Raw genomic sequence first — 21,623 nt, 5'->3', positions numbered from 1 at the left:
TGCCAAGCTACCGCAGGCTATCTACGCACACAAACCATAATAAAATCCGTTAAAATACATATAAAAATAACCGGGTACTGTAACCGAAACCATATCACAGTAGCTTCAGCATCCAACTGACCCACGTACATGACCCATTTGGCGAATTATTATCATTTTCAATCAGTTCATCCCTGAGTTCACGTGCTTCAAATTACAAATATCGATAAAACATAAATGGAAAACGCAATCTTGTGCCATTTAATGATACGTGCCACAGTGAAAGGTTGAAAATCACTAGGGTACCCTAATAAAAAAAAAATTTAGCCGAAATAACCTGTCAGAGAGCAAAATAACCGAGAAACACTCACCAGATTCCATTTAAGCAAAGGGCAGAAGAATCCTTCCGATACAACCACACGAACTGTATCTCTATTAATTGGATTTCCTGTCACTTCGATGCTTTAATAAAAACGTGATTAAATCTTCGCCGGTTCTGGTTTTTCTTTTTTTTTGAGACACTTCACTCTTCCCTTCCCCCAAAAAGAGCCCCCTCACAACATCACTTAATTCCGTGAATTTTTCCTGTGGCTTTACCGCTCTCACTCACTTGATCCATTAACCTAAATCACTTCGGGAAAGAATGCCCACAGAGATAAACTTCTTGACAGCGCGCACAGAAGCACGTCTTCCCCGGCGATGGCTTTTCTTCAGCCCACGTTCACGCACCTCGGAGACCACGAGTTGAAAAGTAAGCTTCGACCACGCTTTTCTCACCCATCCGGATTGTTCTGTAAAAAGTTAAGCTTTTCACCTAGATTCACTGTTACTGGCACGTAAAACTGCTCACTCTACTACTGCTTCCTCCGCAGACGGTGGGTGGGGTGCAGTGTTGGCTGAAAGGTGAGAAGCGCACATTTCAAATAAATCCACCATTGATAAATGACCCGTATCTTGACCCTGTCGGGCTGCCACAGTCTGGCTTAGTTGGGTTTCTTTCTCTGGATTCGATTCAAGTTTGTTGTTTTTGTTGATGTTGTTATAAAAGTTGAGACGTCTTGTTTGCTGCTGCTGCTAGGATACGGGCAGGATGGGATCAGAACGGAACGATTAGTATATTGATGACGTTCTGACCCACATTGTCTGCGTGTTCGGGTGAGATGGAATTGGAAGAATTTGGCCAACGGTTTGACCCTTTTTTCCGGCGATTTTATGGTAATCGTTACGGGTTGGTCGTGCTTTGGCTCACTCGTTGAGATCCTTTATCCGTAGATGGTGAATAGATAATAGTGCCCCCTTTTAGCTGGTCGAGGCTTGCTTTGTGCCCCTGGTTAATTTTGATGATGAGCTAATTCGCTTTTTGCATCCTTGCCTGCGATGGTGAGTCAGCGTTATGAAAAGTAATCTGAAGAATGAGAAAAATACGATGATTAAACGTTATTTGTATGTGGTTAGAAAAGAAACAGAATTTTGCTTTCATGGGTGATACGAACATTTCAAATCAGAATGAGTGGTTAAAATATGCTGGATTATACTGGGAAAAGTATTTGAAGGCACTCCGCCATGTGTAAGGCAGTACTGGAGCGAAAAAAAATGATGATAAATAGATTACTGCTTAGCGAGACTGATGATTTTTATTTTATTCAGCCAAGTATTTTGTTACCCTGTCGATAGCTGCGTTTAAATCAATGTTAACCATAGAACATTTCACTGGGGTACAAATGTACCCCACGGCATTTTTGGAGCCGCGTGAAAACGAGAATCCTAAGACCCCAACCATAATTCAATTTAGAGTTCATAGCAAGAGTAGGAAAAGGTAGTAAAGCCAGTTTGCTTTTGGTCTTCGTGGGAGCAGCAGTTAAATTTGGCGTGGGGTACATTTGTACCCCAGTGTACGGTTGCCGTTCGTGTTTCGTGCTGTCCGAGAGAATTGGAGTCATGACAATACCAGTTCAAATACCGGTTTTTACTACGCAGTTGATTTATCGAAAATGCTTAAATTTCATGTAAGTTTGATAAATTATGGAAAGCTCTGAAACAAAATTAGCTTAACAGATGCCTTTTATAATTCCTTTTATAATACGTCAATTAAGTTAAATTTTGAAAATCCAATATTTTTCTAACTGTTAAGATCTCATAATTTTGATAGCATCAAGTAGTTTTGACAACCTCGATGAAGCTTTCCAACATAATTATTTTGATGATTAAATCTCCTAGAAGTAATAAAGGATAATTATCTCTTAAAAATAGTAAGAGACTTGGTGTCTTCAGCAAAATTGTTGATAATGTCATTTTAAGCAATTTTGTTGAAATATGAAGGCTACATGAATTCTTTCTATCGAAATTTGAAACGATATTAAATTTTTTTCTTAAAATCAGTTCTTTTCAATATTTTTTATTGTAAAATTTGGAGACTACCTTGAATAGAATGTGAATTATATTGTTTATACACAGCAGATGGGATTTATCAAATACAGTAATATCAAAATAATTTGCTTTAATGGTTTTCATTCACATATAGTCTAATATATTTAGATATTCTGAATACACGGATTATTCATGTCTTTAACAAAATTAGTTATAGAATGTCTTCAATAAAGGTTTTTTTTTAATTTTGATTATAGAGGCTTTAACATTAGGGTCTTTCGGCTCTTTTTCAGGTTAGAAAAATTTTCAATCTGACGTACGGGAGTTGGTAATCGAACCCAGGTGAGCTGCGTATAAGGCAATCGACTGAGCAACTACACTATACCCGCTTCATTTAATAAAGTAGTTTCGAAAACTTTGCCGAAGACATTAAATCTCGAACTAAATTTATTTGAAGAGTGATTTTTTTCCAATTACTTCTAAGAAGATTGACCGCCAAAAATATTTTATTGGATGAGGTGCTACTTTACGTTGTAATATTGTTCAAAGATTCTAATCATTCAAAGTTGATAGTTTCGAAATAATGTGATCGTGACCATAAAAGCTCGCAACTCCAGAGTGAGTCGACGTATACAAAAATTTATTGTACCATTCAATTCAACACTCAAATATACACCATCAAAAGCCACTAATTTGAGATATCATGATTTTTTTATTATTTGCAATCCTGCTTGGAGGCTATGGTAAAAGGACTCTATTTTTATTCAATAACACAAAGGTTTTTTTTACCTACTAAAAATAAATTAGGTTATTATCACGCACCAACCTCCTTTTATACCGTACACGCTCTTTTTTATTAGAATGTATTTTTCCGTACTCTACACCTAGAAAAAAACAACCTTGCAAATTACATGTTCATTATTATGCCAGATGTTCAATTAGTGCAGTTCAAGACACTTGCACTAGGTACTATAAATATACTTGCAGTATGACAGCAGTTATAAAATGTGCTAAGAAAGAGAGGGAGAGGTAAAAGTGAAACCACCGTCGCGATCACAGCTGTTTACTGCGGATTTCATATATGTAATTAAGATAATTGAAATATATGGTATACACGCATCGTGTGGAAACGAGGTCGATCACTTGATCCCTAGCTGCAGTAAGTCGTTAACCCTTGTGTTCAACAAAAACACCTCCAATAGTCCGACAAGGGCACAAGGCTAATAACTAGAGATTTTTTAACCGATTTAGAAATTTTGGCTGTTTTGGATCAAGGAATCTGTGACAATAAATTGGTACTAGAATATTATTTGCAAAAATGTAAAAAATCCTGCAATTGTTTCATAAGTCTTTTATTTATTGCTACGAAACCATATGGCAACTTGACCTCGGAACGGACACTCACGGCTCCACAGGACCTGCTCCGTAATGTCCGTTCTGGGGTCAAATCTCCAAATGGTCCTATAACTATGAGATGCAGTCTTTTTGGGCAATTCTAAAAATAAAAAACCTTTTTTTATCCACCTAGAGGTGCAATTGTACCTTTCTCATTTCTCCAAACTATGATTTAATAGCTGGTTCGTACAATATATGATTATGAAAATGTCTTTCATTCTTATTACACTTGGTAAGTATATATAAGAGCACCTTTTTGCATTCATCGCGGTATCGGTTTGAATCGGAGTTTTCTATGTGATCGCACTCCATAACCCGTAACTCCGGAGCCGGAAGTCGGATGGAGATGGAATTTAATATCAGTTTCCGGGGACGCGACACCTTTCATTTGAGACTAAGTTGATCAAATCGGTCTAGCCATTTTCGAGAAACCAATATAACCGTTATTCTGAATTTGGATGCTTCCGGATCCGTCGATGGTGGCCAGTGTGGCCAAAGAGACTTTGAATGACTGTTGGTGACCTAGATCTACAAATTCAACAGTCGTGTTTACATTTTGGAAAAAAAATTCACCTCTTTACATTCATCGCAGAATTCTTTAGGATTTGCTGCGTGATCGTACGTATCACCCTGTAATTCAGGAACCATAACTCGGATCCACACAAAATTCAACAGCAGCTGATGGACCTTTCATTTAAAATTAAGTTTGTCAAAATCGGTTCAGAAAATTCCGAGAAACCGATGTGGACAAATCAAGAAATTTTGTTTTGTAACCATACTCTTCAACTCGTAATCCGGAACAAGATGTCGGTTGAAGATGAAATTCAATAGCAACCTATGGGAATATTATACCTTTCATTTGAATCTTAGTTTGTAAAAATCGGTTCAGCCATCTCCGAGGAACCGATGTGGACATTTTGTTAACAAATATTTTGCGATCTCGGCGAACTGAGTCGAATGTTATATGAAACTCGGCCCTCCGGGCCTCGGTTAGAAAGTCGGGTTTTGGAGCAATTGCAGGTTATGCAATTCTATATGAGATAGGCAAAAGAATAATATTTAATTAGCTTAATCAGCATGAGTTCAATGTTATCTTCATGTGGTTATATTTTGAAATGTTGGTGGAATAGGTTTGAAAGTGAAAGGAATGGGGGGTTAGTAAAGTGGAAGTGGAGGATACGTCAGAAATCCTTCATCTTATTTCGGTATACGAGGTGGATGAAGGAAATGCGGGCGTGAGGGTGGTCCAAGCGGAGGGGAGTGATGGAGGAGGGAGGTGTAAGGGAAAGGCGGGGGATTTTGCCTTCCATTTGAGACTTGGTTTGAGAAAATCGGTTCAGTCATCACCGAAGAACCGATGTGACTTTAATTGTGGAATATGCCCGGAATTCCGGACTTCCGGAATCGTTGATAGTGGACAATATATTCAAAGAATGTTTGATTGGCAATCCGTGATCTAGATCTGCGATTAGAAGTAATTTGGTGACCATTTCAATAGTTTTTAGCCTCTGAGGTATTACGATTGTACCGATTTATATGGGAAATTCCAGTGTATCCTTACTAACACCCCTGTAACTCCGGAAGCAAGAGTCAGAACCGAATGAAATTCAGCAGCAATCAACGATATTACTGTATCTTTCATTTGAAATCAAGTTTGTAAAAATCGGTAGAGAATTCGTTGGGGAATGGGTGTGATATTAGCTTAGGAACTTGGCGGGTTCCCCGGGGGCGTCATGAACCGTCATAGGTGGCCAATGTGGTCAAAGCTGCATTAATTGATCATTAGTGATCCAGACTCGCAAACTAGAGTAATGTTACATCAATTTTAATATGTTTTACATCATTTTAACATCATGGTGGTACCAGTTTATATGGGAATTTGCTGTGTGACCGCACTCTTCAACCCGTAACTCCGGAACCGGAACTCGGATCAACTAAAAATTCAATAGCAGCTTATGGGAGCGTTATACCTTTCAGATGAAACTAAGTTTGCGAAAATCGGTTCAGCCATCTCTGAGAAAATTGTGTGAGTTTAAATGACACACACACACACACATACACACACACACAGACATTTGCCGATCTCGACGAACTGAATCGAATGGTGTATAGTTTTAAACACTGCCTCGTTATTCGACATTACGATATTCCTTAAACGAAATTGACGCACCTAATGCGTCTCCTGGTGGCCGAGTGCCCAGAGACTCCTAAAATATTGAATCGCGTGCGAACTCCAGCTCAATTTCCAATCATTATCTTTAGGGGTCAAGCATAAATGACGTAGCATTTTGGGGGGTAGGGTGGATATACCAAATTTGTGACGAAGTGTGACGAGGGGAAGGGTAGAGTCAGAAGTTGTGCGACGTAGCATTAAGTTTAAAACCCATTGTTTAGAGAAAACAATTTAATGATCCTCCATTCCCAGGAGAAATAAATTTAAATTCAAACAAGTTACTTTTGATGCGGTTTTTCATGAGGTAAATTTTACGATTCGCGGAATTACAAGTTCGCAAAAATACGAAAGGATTTTGCATGCGGATTTAACTTGCTACATTAGTTAGCTAATGTTGCTAACTAGTAGACTTAGTTTGGAAACTGCATTAAGCTGCATTCACTGCGGATTCAACTAAACAAAATTTAGTAATTTGGATGAACGTATGATTCTTAGAATCATTGGCAGCTGCAGGATTGTGAACTGAGAGAACTTCTCTTCATGCTCCCCTTGATATATAAAATTCAAAACAAAACTATCAACACTATATTTGTCATGAAATGGGCTTATTTTGCATGCAATTTGCTGTTGTAATGAAAATGTTGATAAAAATCGTCAAACATTTTGAAAGGACATGTATTTAAAATAATTGCAAAACATGTGTAATTTTTTTCATCCCCCGACCGTTTTGCATGGGACGAGGAGGAGGGGGTTGGTAAATGCTACGTTATTTACGAGGGGGACCTTAGAATTTTGTGACCAAAGGCTATGAGGGGGGAGGGATGGATAAAAAATCGCACGAAAAAAAGCTATGTCATTTGTGTACGGCCCCGTACTATATCCCTCCGCCCGTGACTCTTGTGGAGTGCGCAGTAGTATTTACGGCCTCTAGTAGAAGCAGGTGTCGGACTAACATTCCGTTCCTTTCCCTATTGATTCTCTGTGCAATTTCAGTTAGTTCCGGTCAATAACGGAATAGCAGCCAAGGGTGGTCACAAATGCTCAAACTCAAACTCGATTGGGTTTCTTTGACGACTAATACTTCCGACTGAATTTTTTTGTTATGTCCAGCAATATCATAATTCATTTAAATGATCATTGGTTCAACCAATCTGAAAACTGACTTTTGATCGAGGCCAGAAGTCATGAGCATTATGTACCATTTGACTCAACAACTCTGAGCAGCGACCCGACTCGCTAAAACAACTAGGTATTCTTGCCCAGAACCTGATTCCTCCTCGACATTACCGTACGGAATTACTTCGGAGGATGGGGAGGGGGGGGGGAAGTAGAGTTTCAGCATTACTATCAGTGTTCGACTCTCCACACAAAGCGGTAATATCTGTACGGCAGTAGAAAAGCTAGTTGTAAGTCAAGTATTAGTGCTCTTCCTTTAGAAAGACATTCTGGGCGACTAACTCCAGATTGTCTTATTAACTGAGCCCTTCAGTCACTTTGTACTATTCTGTAGACGACATTATCCAGGTTTATGTCCGGTCCTCCCGTTTCAAGCAGCACCCTGCGCGTCGCTTCGAACCTCGTACATTCGAAGACTACATGCTCCGGTGTCTCCTCGACGTTTTCACACTCCGGGCACAATAGTGACGTTGCGTGCCCGAGCCTATGAAGATACTTCCTGAAGCAGCCGTGGCCAAACAGGTGCTGAGTCAGGTGGAAGTTCACCTCTCCGTGCTCCGTGTTTGGGATGAGCCGATAGGTAAATCCACCGTCCCTTCTACGTGCTGTCCAATTCCTCCTGCCACCTCGCCATCAGAACGATTCTCACCATCTTCCTCACTTTTCTAGTGTTTCTCCGATTGTAGCACTCGATATCCTCCGCCATGATGATGCAGATAATTCTCATCCCGGCGAAAACGCATACTGCTTTCGACGATATTGCTCTGTACGCGCTCGCGACACATGCGGCCATCAGCCGGAACGTCCTGTTCAGCGTTTTTTGATTCCGCTTGATTTTAAACACCGTAGACGTCTAGTGCTGCTTCTCTGGCTGATCTTCGCTATTGCGTTCATTACCTTCGCCGACTTTTCGCAGGCGTAGTCGATGTGCTCGTTGAAGTTCAACCGGTTGTCGTTTATCGCTCCCAATTGCTTCAGTGCACGCTTCGATGCAACCACGTGTCCTCCGACGTCGATTTGCATTCACTGAACCACTTTGCAGTTGTGGACCAACAACACTTCCGTCTTGTGGTGAGCTATTCGCAGATTGACCCCGTTTATCCAACTTTACATCGCGTCTATTTTCACCGACACCTGCACTTCTTCAGATGTCTCACCCATCACCGTTAGTGACACGTCGTCCGCCAAAACCCATGATTTTCACTTTCCTAGGCAGCCGCAGTCTAAAGACGCTATTGTACATCCCGTACAAAAGGGTTGGACCGAAAATGGAGTTCTGAGGAACGTCCGCTGTGACTCGTATTGACTTTTACCCTTTGTTCGTCTCATACAGCAGCACTCTGCTCTGAAAGTAGCTCTTCATATATAATCGGGGACCCTCATTCTGTGCAGCGCTGCAGCGATGGTTTCCCAGTTGGAGCTGTCAAATGCATTCACCTCTATCGTGACCAAAGCGCAGTATCGATCTCCTTGTCACCTCCGTTTAGATACCTTCTCTGCACTCTCGAGAACTGTTCGAAAATTTCATCCACTGTCGACGCTCCTTTGCGGAATCCGGGCTGTATCTTGGACAATCCACGCTCACACTCCGTGCATTTCGTCAGCCTGTTAAGAATGATTCTTTCCAGGAGTTTTTCGAGTGTATCCAACAGACATATGAACCTATACGAGGCCGGATCGCCAGGTGGTTTCCTTGGTTTCGCCAGTAACACCAGCTTCTCTACCTTCCACATTTTGGGGAAGTTGCCTTCATTTAAACACTTCTGTAACACCATCTTGAACATGTCCGGATATGCCAGGATCGCAATTTTCAGCACCACGTCTGGTATTCCATTTGGACCTGGAGTTTTTTTTTATTTCAGGTGCTTCGATGCTTCTGCGAGCTCATAGTTAGTCACTTGCTGGTCGTCCGTGTTAGCTTCTTCTTCTTCGCCGTACGGTGTCGGTGGCCAGATAGTTGAATCGTGCTTCGAGAAGAGACACTCAATGATTATCTTCAGCTTACGGCATATTTAGGCTGCGTCGTCGAGCCCTTCATTTTCGCCATCACGACTCGGTATGCGTCGCCTCAGGAATTGGCGTCTACTTCTCGGCACAGCTTCTTGTGGCAATCTGACTTGCTATGCCTAATCTCCTGTTTTAAAGCGGCCCTATCTTCCCGAAACGCTGCCTTGCGCTCTTCTCTATCTGGGTCCATTATTGCTCTCTGAGCCCGCCTCCTGGCTCTGAGACAAGCAGCGCGAAGCGTACTAAACGTCTCGTTCCATCAATAAGTTGGACGGTGGTTCCAGTTTTCGCGGCATTGTGGCATCACAATCCTTTTTTTAGATCAGCCGCATCCACGTGCTCGGCTCCGCCGTTCGGCCGAAGTACCTCAACGAAGACGTCTTAATTGAAAACTTTTGTCTTGCACTTTCGCTCACCGGCCATTCTTCTCCGTGCTGCAGCAAGGTTCCGTTGAACGATACGGTAGCGAATCGCCTGGTGGTCTACGTTTTACATACTCTCCAATCCATATTCACCGTCAATGAAGGACTACAGAATGTGACGTCGATGATAGACTCCCTTTCGTCTCTCCGAAATATTCCTTCATTGCATAATCGTACGTCTAACACGTGAGCTTCCTGCAGGATACACCTTCTTGTGTTGGTTATTCCACTGACACACTCCACAGCCCAGGCGTTGAAGTCACCGTCAATGATTGTCGGCTTTCAACAGATCAACCGCTCGGTTAACTCCTCCAGCATTAAGCTGAACTGCTACACTGTCAACCTTGGAGGAGCGTCACACACGAAGACGCAGTTGATTTTTGAAAACACGAAGACTTCGTATGAGAGTTCTACCACTTCTGGAATGGGGAATCTCCCCATAACATGAATCACAACCGTTCTTGCTCTATCCGCCACCCAGTTCCCGTTATCAGGAGGACTTGATAGGCTCTGCAATCAAAGCGAACCTGTTGGGTGTCACAGTGATTTAGATCTATCTGAGTTATCTCCATTAGCGTAGGCCTGCAGTCGCCTTCATGTACGCATGGCATTTAAAGTCACCCGTCTGATGGTCATTTCCGTCCGCTGGAGTGCAAAGCATGCACTTCAGCCTCTACGTGCGGTCTCTCGCAAGATGGCCCATCTCCCCACATTTCCAGCACATCCCGAATTTATCCGGACCTTTGCAAGCTTCTGCTTAATGTCCAAAGCCCAAACACTTGAAACATTTCTCCGCTTGTTTATTCACTCTCGACCATCCAACCGTAACTGTACCTACCTCCAGCGCCTTGTCAGCGGCAGTTGCCGGTAAACGAATCATCACTGTTTGAGTTCCTCCGTACCACTTCTTTAACCGGATCGTCATGTGCACCTCACCCAGGTTACTGCTGCTTGAGCGCACCTCTCAGCTCTTCTTCCGGCGTGATTTTATCAAGATCCTTACACAATCACCATCTCCGGGTTTACGGCTATAACGTCTGTTTTTGCACCCATTGATTTGGTAATAGTCTCCTGCTTCTCCGCTTTTGCTGTGTCCCGTGTTTCTCTTTCCGACCTACAACGATACTCCAGCTTTCTCTCTGTTGGGTGACGTCCTTTCCTTCGGTAATGACAGCGTAGTCACGCGTTTACTTCTTGAGTTCGCCTGATCTTACGTCTCCTGGCGAGGTTCTTGTCCTCTTTGGAGTCACGGAAACTGACGTGATCTCCACTCTAATCTGCTTCTCCTTCCCCTGTTTTGAAAAGGCTAGGAAAATAGGGTCCGTCAGTGCTCGCTCAGCTACATCAGATTTTCGCGTTGCCGTGTCATACTCCTTCACACCAGACAGTAGCATTTTTTAAATTCTTAGAACCATCTTCTTAATGTTCTTAAGGACATTGTTTCTTGCGTCCACAAACTTGTGGAGCTCCTCCACTAAGTACTTAGCTGTCACTACTTTTGGCTACTGTGGGATGTAACTCATCCCGCTCTGCTCTGGTTGTTGTAGCTGCTACTTCTCCTCCTCCTGCTCATACTGAATAACTTCATCTGCTGCCGGTGGTAGTGTCCTCACCAAACTACCTCTGACGAACGGATTCGTCGCGTCTTATCTGTATGTGCGAATTTATTGTTATCACTCCATTTTATTTGGTCATAACAGCGGGTCGCCATCTCCACTCGTTATACGTAGTCACCCTTATGAACCCATGGTTATCTATGCAAGCAGAGAAGTCAAGCTAGGGTTGACACTATCCTTCATGGGGATTAGTGTTCAAAGCCAGATCGGCGTAAAATCGGGAATGGTCTATCCGAATCTAGTACCACCAACTAAACGGTGCCGAGTTTTAAACGTACCCGAAAACCTGCCGAGATTTTAGCGTGACAGAGGCAGTTGTGCTGTTAGCTCACTTGCCATTTCAAGTCGGCGTCATCCTTTCTTATTCAGGGAGTAGAACAGCATGCCTGTCAGCCCAAAAGTCGCCGTCCAATTTGTGAACTGTGTCCTCTTCGTTGATGTTCGCCATGGCCAGCATGCCATAATCAGGATGTTACTGGCGTCGATCTTGATGTGCCGGTTGGCACTACGGTTGAGCTAGGGTATTTTAATTGATAAGATCTTAGAAAATCTTGGGATCTTAGCAGAAGCGGCACAGGCATGCTTCGCCGGAGCTGCTTTCGGAGTTATGGCTTTTTAGAGTTTTTGTTGAGTCCAATCTAAGCCCCATTATATCCTAGCAAAAATCCTCCATTCCCAGTAGGCCCGGAGGGAAAGGGTAGTTAAGCACCAGGATTCCTGTCCTTCCTGTCCCCGAGTATGTATGTATCAATAATGACAGCATTTTTTCTCAGATGTCAAAACATCAGGTTCAAATGAAATAATGTGTAATATAAGCTGGTATTGAATTTTATTTGAACCGGAGTGCTTGATCCTGAACTATGAGTTGAAGCGTGCGATCACACATAAAATTCACTGAACTACTTTTTCTTTTTCGTACCAAATCATGCTACGCAATTAGTGAAAAGATTGACTTCAATTGATGCCCGGACCATTCGACTGAGTTTGGTGAAATTGGAAAATGTATGTGTGTTCGTACGTGTCTGTGTAACAATGCAACTCAATTGTCTCGAAAATGGCACAGTAAAATAGCACAAACTCAGTTTCAATCGGACAGTGTAATAGTTGAATAATAAATCAAATAATATCAAATCAATAAGAGCGATTTTTCATTGATCGGAGTTCCGGTTCCGGAGTTACGGGTTGAACAGTGCGGTCGTTCAGTAATGTCCCATTTAAACTAGAAGAACAACGATGTCAAAATGATGCGAAATACTTTAAAATAGTCTCAACATTTCTTGGATTTGCAGGTCTAGATCACTATAGACTAATCAAAGTCGCTTTGCTCACAATGGGCTTCTATAATTGTTCTTGAGGACCCTGGTGAACTTGCTGTGTTCCTAAGTTAACAGCACACCTATTTCTCAGCGAATTTTTGACTCATTTTCTGATTTCAATAAAAAGATACAATATTCCCACTAACTGATATTGAATTTCAATGAGATCTGCCCTTTTTGCCAGAATTACAGATTGGTTACTGCATTCCCATAGGAATTTCCCATAGAAACCGGTACACTCGTAATGCCGTAATAGCAGCGTAACACGGACCCCTCCGAAATCATGTAGGATTGTTGCGGACCCCACGGTGTGTTATGAAAAAAGGGTTCAAATTCCGATATACTCTTCTCTTCTTCGCGGACCCCTAGCAACTACTTGACAGCTGCTAAAGGATCCTCGGACCCCAGGTTGAGAATCGCTGCCTTTGTGAAAAAACCTATTGAAATGCACTTCAAATTACTTAGATTTGCTGGTCTAGATTATTGAAGGCCAGTTAAAATTTTTTTTAAATATGTCCAAATTTAGATGATTCAGAAGGTCCTGATCATCTGATCTTCGGAGATAATTGAACTGATTTTCAACAAACCAAATCTCAAATGGAACGTAAAATATCTTCACAGATTGCTTTTGAATTTCGTACTGAATGCCCAACGGGTATTTAGAATCGTTCTTAGTTATCCATGAACGACACCTTTTTTCTTCCATCAAAAGACCACTGAACTGAAGTTAGTTTCCTACCACAACTGTTATCACAATGTATGAACTGACAGCGGTTGGGGTTAGAACCTGACTCAAATGTTGAGGTGAATCTAATATGGCATAAGTCTTCATTAAATGGCGCCGGAAGATCACGGTACAGTTTCATTCAGTTTTATTCACAGTAAATGGTGTTGTTCTCAAATGAAAAGTGGATGAAAGAATACATGACGAACATATTTGAGTTGCACGAAACCAAAACGAAACGATTTCTCGGACTCTATTCGTAATAGAAAGATCATATGGGCTCTCCCCACAATAGCTATACTTTTCTGCATTCCCAATACAAGAGTCATCTTAATCGATACCTATTCTCACGCTGAACGACATTACTATAATGGCTCATTTGCTTGTGCTTAGTGCAAAGCTGCACTGCATGACAAACGGTACAAACATCCAAACAGGCAGACGATCCGTACCGTAGGAAACGTAATTAAACACCAAAAGTCACCCGACGCGAATTTGTTTTGTCTCGTCCAGTGCGATTGTCTTTAAAAACTTTCGGTCAATTGAACAAAGTGACCTTGAAACAACCAACCCCGTTCTGTAGATCCACGCATGATGCACTCGAATCGATGACTGCGCCGTCGATCTCAACTTTGTAAGCGGACATATAGACGCGGTAGTCCTTCTTACAAACCTTGTTGCCACTAACGTCATTTGCTTGCTTTACACAAAATATCGCAATTCTTAGCTTATCTAAGCGAACTTTCTGAATATCTGTCACTGTTAAATATTTCTACGTCAGTCTTTCGAAATTTGTTTTTGTTTTTGAAATGTGTATGTTTTGTAACGAGAAGTCGTAGCCTATGATGACTTGAAGGACATTTATTTTACCAATAACTGTATCTTTTCAGGAGATTTTTTTTATGCGCGGGCCAGAATCCCGATGAAAAGTGAACACTTAAATGATAAGACGGCAAAACATTATGGGAGACATGTCGTCAGAGAAGCCAAACAGCTGAACAGACTTCCGGAACATCGTACTAGTCGTGACAATCATCGCTCTTATAAAACCTTCCAAATTGATTGAACATTAGACAAGATCATTATAATCAGGCGAATTGTCAAACAGAAATCACCGGTTCTGATGGTTCGGCTTTTAAATTTGACTTAGGGACGATCCATAAATGACGTAACATTTTTTGAGTGATTTTTAACACCCCCCTCCCCCATCGTAGCATTTCTTCACAAACCTCTAAATACCCCCCTTGGTAATTACGTAGCTTGACGGTAATTCTCCCCCCCCCCCTTGTCACCGTAAAATAAAAAAAAATAAAAAACGATGTTAGTTATTCCCCTTTAAAAAAGCTACGTAGTATGACATGACCCCCTACCCCCCTGTCGACACACATCATCACAAAATACAATACTCCTCCCTCCCCCCATATAATGCTACGTCATTTATGGATGATCCCTTAGAGCTCTGAAAAAAATGAAATGATATAAACTAATAGTTTTAAACATTTGAAATTCATATCAAATTGCTTGAATGCGTAGCCCTCACCTACTAATTTGACCTAGAAACGCATCTCTCTTTTACAGAATTTTCGCTCCAATATTGATTCTGATTTTAATGTAGAGATGTCATGTATAATGATAATGCATTGACATATTTAAACTTATATTGAACATAATCAACCATGCATTCCTATTGTTCATGAATGGGAAATGCACAATGACACTACTAGGTGAATTAAACAGATTTTCACCAAAGAACACGAAAAACTAGCGCATGGATAGTGATCTATGATATATACCGCATATACATGCAATTTATCTCAGTAGATATGTTTCCAGGGCCGGTATCATACCTGTTAACTCGAGTGAGTAGTTAGATAAGCATAGGTCGAGGGCTCTATTACTAGAGGATTGTCGCGATTTTGCCATAAAATCATATAAAATCACTCAAGATGCGTTCGTGCAAATAAAACCGTTATACATCGTGATTTACATACGCGCATTGTTTGCACGAGACACATTTCAAATTTCTGGTTCGTTTCAATGTTTTGAGTGGGTAAATACCCACTCGGATATTTTCAAGTGGGTAGCACTACCAATACCACCCCCCTCAACCGCCGACCCTGTATGCTTCAATATTTCTAGATTGCTATCCAGTGCAATTGAGATCTAAAATAAAAATTTCATTTTGAAAAATGTTCGCAAATTTACCGAAACCTTATTTGCTGTTTGCTCACTGCTATATCTCTCAATTCCATCAGAGGTCACATGGGAGCAAGAAAAACAGGAAAATATCAACTTGCAGCTTCCGCCCTGCCCATGATCTCCGGTGGCAACTGATGATGCTGGAAAAAGTTCCGTGCTTGACAGCAGACGAATAATGTTTCGCTCTGCTTCATTTGCCGCCACTGTTGATTTACAATTCATGAAAGCAAACAAGCTTCACCGCACCACTCCCCATCCCACTCGGCCGCTCGGCAAAGTATACCAAAGCCATGGCATATATTTCCAACATTTGCACAATATATAGGCTGATTTGCAAGAGAAATAGGCTCCGATGCTGGGAATATGTTAAGTTTTCATGTTTCAAACGAACTACGAAGATTGTGCACAGGAAGTAGAAGAAAATTCCGAAACGGAAAGTAACAAATTGCTTGTTATCATCGCTTTGTTACCGCCCAAAGGTCACACATTCCGGCAGATTATCGCATGACTGTGTGGAAAGTCGACGAAACTCCTACGGGTTCGGTCAAAACGTTGTGCTTCAAAAATGCTAAGATGATATTTTGTCAAAGTGGCGCCGCCCTGAGTGTTCGCCGTGAACTAGCAAACTGTTTACATGTATACGTGTAATCCTATTTCATTGCTATTTGATGGTCACCGTGGAGTATTTTGACGTTAGTAAAAAATAATAGACTTATCCAGCGGAGTAAGTATTGAACCATTTGACGTGCTAATTTTGAGGAAAACCGACTTATGGGCCAAAGGGAAGAGTGGTAGTGTTAAAAAACAAGATGTCAACGTACGTATTTTAAACATCAGTTTTCTCAATGACATTTGAGATAACACAGTGGAACTTGAATAAGCTCGACGTTAACCAGTTCTGAAAAAGCCCTCCGTTTTAGAAGTACACAATAAATTCGGTATCACTGCAGACTCTATTGCTCATACATTCATCATCGACCTTCGGCCGACATCCGGATTCCTACTTCATGCCGTGGAACTTTCTCTTCATGTGGTGAGAAGGAGAAAAAATCCACAGCCCTACTGATGAAAAATTGTGTTTCCAAAGTTATGCTGCTAAAATATTTATGCGCCCAACCTCAACTTTGTTTCGGTAGTCCTAATACAAATGTGCGTGTGTGAGTTTGGATTAGTTGTTACCAAGCTTGAGTGAGCGAAGCAAATAACTCAAACAATTTGCCCTCGTTTCATAATGACATGATGGCTGACGACGAAATCGTTGTCTAGAAGTAACACCAAACTCACTGATTGCTAATTTTATTTCGTTTCGTTTATAGAGGTTTCAACCATAAGGTAATTCACCTATTTCTCGGGTTAAAGAAATTTCTTTAGAAAAACTAACCCTATGTACAAGGTTGGGACTCGAACCCAGGTGAGCTGCATACAAGGTAATGGATTTACGAACTATGCTATACTTACTCCTTCATCATTTTTCATCTAAAATGCTTTGAAGTTCTCCCAGATTCCCTTCCGTAATGCTTATGGAAGTAGTAATCAAGGGATATCGACAGGATCATTGTGAAGGGGGAAACTTAAAAATATTCAAAAAAATTTGCCCAATATTTGAAATGGAATTCTCAAAGTTTCATTTGCAAAAGTTGCCTTGTGAGAATATTTCCTTGCACGGAAAAAAATCCGTTCATAAATTCATGAATAAAAGGTCACGACTTCATGAACTGGACGATTTGCGAAAACCGTGACAAAGTTCCTGAAATTATGAATAATAAACCTCGTATTCATGAAACTATTTATGTTTTCTAAAAACCAGTTCGCCCCGAATATATACATGGCGTTACATTAGAATGTTTGGTTGGGTTACTGTTGTTGTTTAGTTTTTGTTGTGATTCTTGTTCATGATTTGTGAATACACAGTCGACAGTCAAACGTTGTTCATGATTTCAAGAGCTTATTCGCAATTCTTGTGAATTCTCATGACGATAGCGGGATTAAAGTTAATGATTTCAAGATCCTAGTCACGATGTTCGCAATTTTCATTCACGTTATCCTGATATTTTATTCATAAGTAGAATGATTCATGTTCATGACTTCATGATCTTTGTTACGATTTTAAATAATTTTGTCACGAGTTGTGTAATTTGTGCTCATAATTTCAGGATCTTAGTCGCGATTTTTGTAACTTCTATTCATGTTATCGTGATATTTTAGTCATGAATAGAGCAATTCATGTTCATGATTTCAGGATCTTGGTCACGATTTTAGATATTTTTATCACTAATTGTGTGATTTGTGTTCATGATTTCAGGATCTTAGTCACGATTTTCGTAATTTCTGTTCATGTTATCATGATATTTTATTTTAAAGCTTACTTTCAAAGAGTAATGTAACGAATGGTCATGATATCAGCGGTTTTATCATGGTATTCGTAAATTCTCTTCGCATTATCGTGATCTATTATTTTTTTTTTTTGGTTGGCAAGGGTTTTTTTACTCGGAATAACGCGACAATATGAACCGGATCATTAAAATAAGACTCATTCGCGATATCTGGTTTTGTGAAATATTTCACGAACACTATTTGAGATTCTCAGTGCAGTTTTCGTTTTCTGTCCGGAACCTCATCAAATTAATAGCGATGTTCGAGGTTCTAATATTTTTTTTTATATCTACTGCTCGTACCTATTACTGGTCGCTAGCAACTGGGTATTTCATTAAAAAGTGTATGGAACAAAAACGATTGCACGAATAATACTCCAACTTTTATGATAGAGTTCACGTAAAAATTTTATTACCATGTTGCATGAAATTGTAAATGATTAGGGATATCTTCTAAATATCACAAGCACGCGCTACTGTACTAGGAATCATGAACCAGTGAATAATATTTTATGATTCTGTGAACTTTTTCACGAAAACGAATGATAAGTTGTGACTATTAAACTAGGTATCATGAACCAGTTCACGAATATATGAATAATATTTCATGATTTCGTGAACTATTTCACGAGCACGGATATTGGATCGTAACTAACATATTAGAAATCATGAACCAGTTCACGAATACACGAATAATACTTCATGATTTCGTGAACTACTTCATTAGTACGGATATTGTATCGTGACTAGTATGTCAGGAATCATGAACCAGTTCACGAATACATGAATAATATTTTATGATTTCGTGAACTATTTCACGAAAACGAATGGTAAGTTGTGACTATTATACTAGGTATCATGAACCGGTTCACGAATACCTGAATAATATTTCATGATGTTGTGAACTATTTTACGAGCACGGATATTGAAGCGTAACTAATATATTAGGAATCATGAACCAGTTCACGAATGCATGAATAATATTTGATGATTTTGTGAACCATTTCACGAGCACGGATATTGGATTGGGACTAATATATTAGGGATCATGAATTAGTTCACGAGAATTGAATGGGTTCATGAATAAAATTCCGAATTTCGTGGAATAGTTCACGAAAAAATAGCCAGAACGTTTCGATGTTGTGAACTATTGTTGCTATAACTATGAAAAAATCATGAGTCAACCTTTCGTTTTATGAATAATGTTCATAAAGTTGTGAACTAGTTCTTGGCGGAATCCGTGACTGAAGTTCACAAAACAAAATCAAATATTTCCACAAATGAGAGCGTTACTGAAGGGAAATTGAACATAATTATCAAAGCCATGATTTTTGGTCATGGTCCTGTTTTTGTAACTACAACGAGTAGATCGCGGCGAAGCGGGGGCTAAATGGCTTCTGGTATTGTGACAAAACTGGGAGCTCATTGGTTCTCGAAACGGACATCGGTACCGAGAGAATTTCCGCCACATTCTGTAGTCCTTGACTGACGGCGAACATGGACTGGAGAGTGTGCGAGAAGCATCACCTTAGCGACCATCAGGCGATTCGTCACCACATCGGCCAATGGAACCCTGCTGCAGCACGGATAAGGACGACCGGCAAGCTAAAGTGGAAGACGAAAGTTTTTAACAAAAACCTCGTTGTTGAGTCACTTCGGCGAACAGCGGAATCAAGTACGTTGATGCGGATGATCTAACAAGAAGTATCGTGACGCCTTATGATGTTACAAGTAGTAGCTCAGAACGCTACACGCTGCTTGTCTTAGAGCCAGAAGGCGGGCTCAGAGAGCAAGATCGGAGAGTGAGAGAGGAGCGCAAGCGACGTTTCATGAGGATAGGGACGCTTTAAAACGAGAGATCAAGCTTAGCAAGCCAGTTTGCCTTAAGTAGCTGTGCTGAGAAGTAGATATCTATCCCTGGGGGATGCGTACTGAGTCGTCTTGACGAAGATGAGGGTCCGTCGACAGCAGCTGAAATATACCCGGGAAAGCTAAATATAATCATTGAGGGACTCTTCCCGAAGCACGATCCAACTACCTGGCCACCGACACCTTACGGCGAAGAAGCAGGAGCAAATACATCCGAATGGTAAGCGACTAATGACGAGCTCAAAGAAGCGTCGAAGCGACTAAAATCAAAGAAAGCCCCGGTCCGGATGAAATACTAAACGGGGTGCTTAAAGCTGTAATCCTAGCATATCCGGACATATTCAAGATGCTGCTCCAGAAGTGTTTATATGATTGCAATTTCCCAGAAATAGGGAAGATACAGAAGTATTGCTGCCAAAGTCAGGGAAGCCATCTAGCTTTGTATAGACCAATGCCGCAGCGTTGCACAGAAGAATGAGCCAAATCCAGAAGAGCTACTTCCAGAGTAGAGTACTGCTGTACCAGACGAACAAAGGGCAGAAGGCAATGCGAGTCACAGCGGGCGTTCCTCAGGGCTCCATTTTCTATCCAACTCTGGAACGGGATGTACACTGCGGCTGCCCGGGAAAGGGAAAGTGGGTTTCGTGGACGACGTGTCACTAACGATGATGAGTGAGGCACTTGAAGAAATGGAGGTGTCGGTGACGGAGACAATAGATGCGAACGAGAGCTAGATGAACGGGGTCAAGCTGCAAATAGCTCACCACAAGACGGATGTGTTGTAGGTCAGCTACTACAAAGCGGTTCAGCGGATACAGATCACCGTCGAAGGGCATGTGATTGCATCGAACCGTGCGCTGAAACAATTGGGAGTATTAATCGATGACTGGTGGAGCTTTAACAACCACGTTGATTACACCTGCGAAATGTCAGTCTATTATCTAGTGTTTCGTCATCGATACTACGATATTGGGCTCCTGCCTGAGGTGTGGCGCTGAAAACCAAGTAAAACCGCGAAAAACTGAACAGGACGTTCCGGCTGCTGGTCGCACGAGTTACGATTGCGTACAGCATAATATCTTCGGAAGCAGTATGACTTTTCGCCGAGATGATTCCCATCTGCATCATCCTAGCGGAGGATATCAAGTGCTACAATCAATGAAACGCAAGAAACGTGAGGAAGATGATAAGAATCGATTCGATGCTCACGTGGCAGCAGGAATGGGACAATACGAAGAAAGGAAAGTGGACCTGCCGGCTCATTCCAAACCTGTCGACGTGGGTCAGTAGAAAATATGGAGAGATGACCTGAAACAGCTCCTGATGGGCCACGGCTGCTTTAGGAAGTATTTTTATCGGTTCGGGTTCGCGACGTCACCATTGTGCCCAGAGTATGAGAACGTCGAAGAGACACCGGACCATGTGGTCTTCGAATGTTTGAGGTTTGAAGGGACGTGCAGGGAGCTACTGAAAACGGGAGGACCGCACATCAACCCAGATAATGTAGTCTACAGAATGACAAGCGACGTAAAGACGTGGAACGCAGTCCATAGAGTTATGATGTAGATCATGACCGTCTTCCAGCGGAAACGACGTGATGAACATCGAGCAACTGTTTCAGGAGACACTCATCATTTATTTTTCAAGATAACGCAGCGCTTATTTTTCAGCTTTCATTGATTTTCCTTCCACCAGCATATCAAGGATGACAAAACGCCAGCTTCATTAAAACAATTTGAATGAATATGCAGCAGCGAATACATTATCAAATTCCATACTAGTGTATTGAAATTGAATCCTGTCTAAGTGTCAGCTGTCGATTCGTAGTTCACAGACTTCTTTCTAGGAAATCTCATCAAAACTAAATCGAATTCCGCGATAGACAGACGCCGCAGCGTTCGTTGTGTGCATTCCATTTCAAATCACCCGACGTCTCCGCCGGTTACACACTGTCAAACTGAAACTTTCGAGCGGGACTTGCCACACAACAGGACGGGTCGGAACCGGT

The 21,623-nt window shown here is 41.3% G+C and overlaps 1 protein-coding gene across 1 annotated transcript in view; it reads right to left on the bottom strand.

The window, feature by feature from the left end:
- Positions 1–21,623, bottom strand: part of LOC131679301 (fibropellin-1-like) — a 489,726-nt gene that overhangs the window by 385,923 nt on the left and 82,180 nt on the right. Inside the window, exon 2 of the mRNA XM_058960011.1 lies at positions 351–1,384. The gene's annotated coding sequence lies outside the window, so the exon portion shown is untranslated. The remainder of the gene's footprint in view (positions 1–350; positions 1,385–21,623) is intronic.

The sequence above is a fragment of the Topomyia yanbarensis genome, chromosome 2 (genome assembly GCF_030247195.1).
Source record: "Topomyia yanbarensis strain Yona2022 chromosome 2, ASM3024719v1, whole genome shotgun sequence".
In the NCBI taxonomy this organism is placed as follows: domain Eukaryota; kingdom Metazoa; phylum Arthropoda; class Insecta; order Diptera; family Culicidae; genus Topomyia; species Topomyia yanbarensis.
The sequence above is the reverse complement of the archived record's forward strand: the minus strand, read 5'-3'. Positions and strand labels throughout refer to the sequence as shown.